Consider the following 2,319-nt stretch of genomic DNA (forward strand, 5'->3'; position numbering starts at 1 on the left):
AGGAGCAGGGTCTCTGTGATGGTGAGCCAAAGATCTTTATTTAGTGTTAAACACAACTTATATAGTTTCTGATCCCGGAGCAGCCCCTGCCCTACCTGGGCAGCACACAGAGCCCAGCAACCCAACCAGCCAATCAGGCAGGTAATCACGCACCAACCACGCACAAGGCTGCCCAATGAGCTTCCTGGTCATGCGCTGGCCACCTGGCTGCAGCTCCCACCTCTCCTGCTCAGCTCCCCCATCTGCCAAGGAGACACTGCCTGTCACCAGCCCCAGGCTGACTGCAACATATCCCCCTTTTTTGTTTTTTTTTTTGCCATTATGGTTCCAGTGAGGATAATGAAGAAAGGGAGGAGGAGGCCGCCACTAGCGCCAGTCGGACCCATCGTGCAGGAATCCACTGCGGGCTTTGATCTGTGGAGACACAAGCATACCCTTGCCCCCATGTTATCGGTGGTACTGATTTTTCCCATTGACTCGTCCCTGGGTTCCACATCTCCATCATGTCTTTACTAGGTTGGGTTGGTTCCTTTCCGCCAAAATGCCACAGTATTGGTGGGGCCTCGTCTGCTTTCCTTATCCTCGTGATAACATATTTGCACTTCCACCAACCAACCCCCCCCATGGAAGCAGTAGGAACCACTAAGAAACTCCTTTATAAGCTGGTCGTCAGTCAGTTTGGAGATATGGGTTGTTCCCACAGTCAATAGTTGGTGGTTTCCAACAGCAACTGGTTTATGGATGGAAGATTTATTTTATTTTGTTGAATGCATTTCTTCCTCCTTAATTCTTCTAAAAGGCATCTTCATCAATTCTTGCTGTTTCTCCAGCTGTTCCAGGTTATGGGATTTAAGTGGCAATCCTGGTAGTGGCTGGCAAAAGATGTTATTCAAAGGGGAAGCCCTGAACCTGTATTTAGGATGGCTGCATAACAGAGGTGTCAGTATAACCCCTTCATATTCACAAGTCGTGATTTCGGTTATGGAGAGGATCTCGTGCTTAGCTTCTGGATGGCAGATGCATATCACTGTGCTTGATTGGGGTAGGTTTTGTCTGAAGCTACAAGGTGTGCCATTTCCCATTTCTACAGGATAGTATGGGGTCATTTGCTCTTCTGTATTTTTTGTAGGTATCTCTTTTGCACTCTTTTGGATTTTCCTTTTTTTCTTGATCTGGTTCTGACAGTGGGTTCTTTATCATCATTTTCCCAAGACAGTATTCTTGTTTATTTTCTGACCAGTTTCTTTCTCTTCTGAAAAAGGCGTTCCAACAATTCTCCTAGAGTAGGACCGTTGTAGTCCTTCTCCTCTTCCTCATTGCTACTGGAGATGAGCAGAAGGATATCCACAGCGGTCATGATGATGTGGTTATACAGAGCACCACTCGCGGGCAGGCTGAGCTCAGTGCCGGGCCAGCTTGCACTGAAGGGAGCGCTGCGGCACGGCCCACCCACTGCCCACACCAGGATCCCGCCGGGCAGTGCGGCTGCCACCGGCACCGGCCCACGCCACCGCCACCCCATCGTGGTGCCCAAGGGTTGCGCCGAGCTGAGCAAGCCGAGGCGGCCACAGAGCCGCTGCCACTGGCCCCTGCTGCCGGCCACATCTGCCCTGTCCCGTAGTATCACCCCGACCTTATCCCACGTTGGCGGGTCGTACACTATATGAATATTTAGATGCGGTTCTTGCTCACGAGCCCATATCAAGCTCTGTTTCAAATCAGCCGCCTCTCCCACATTCTTCTGCTCCTGTGTCATGGAATTCCCCATTGTTCTTGACTGCTCACCTCCGTCCTGCAGGAGGCACTTGTGTGTGCGCAGCTTCCTTTCAGCCTTCGTTCAGTCGAGCTACGCCCCAGTGTGACAAGTGCATCTGTCGCCTATCTCTCCCTGTTCGAGCACCATTTGCTGCACCTTGTGAAGGAAAGGACTCAGTCCTTCTGTTCCTTCGTTAGGTATGAACCTGTAGTTCCCAGCCGCTTACCTCTTTCCTTTCAAGAGGCTTTTAGTGCATGCACAAAGGACGCTTCCTTTCAGCGTGATTCGGGAATTCAGCTGGGTGGTGCAACCGGAGAGACAGCTAGTCTTCGAGCCCCACGTTGGGCACCATTTGCGGGCGTATGGAGGAGCAGGGTCTCTGTGATGGTGAGCCAAAGACCTTTATTTAGTGTTAAACACAACTTTTATAGTTTCCGATCCCGGAGCAGCCCCTGCCCTGCCTGGGCAGCACACAGAGCCCAGCAACCCAACCAGCCAATCGGGCAGGTGATCACGCACCGACCACACGCAAGTCCACCCAATGAGCTGACTGGTCATGCGCT

At 51.6% G+C, this 2,319-nt stretch overlaps 1 pseudogene; it reads right to left on the reverse strand.

Annotated features, from left to right (window-relative positions):
- Positions 1–366: 366 nt before the first annotated feature.
- On the reverse strand, positions 367–1,768 carry LOC104573831 (endoplasmic reticulum lectin 1-like; annotated as a pseudogene).
- Between the last annotated feature and the right edge of the window lie 551 nt (positions 1,769–2,319).

This window comes from Tinamus guttatus, unplaced genomic scaffold (assembly GCF_059628265.1).
Source record: "Tinamus guttatus ecotype Peru unplaced genomic scaffold, ASM5962826v1 Tinamus_guttatus_pri_ptg000192l, whole genome shotgun sequence".
Classification (NCBI taxonomy): domain Eukaryota; kingdom Metazoa; phylum Chordata; class Aves; order Tinamiformes; family Tinamidae; genus Tinamus; species Tinamus guttatus.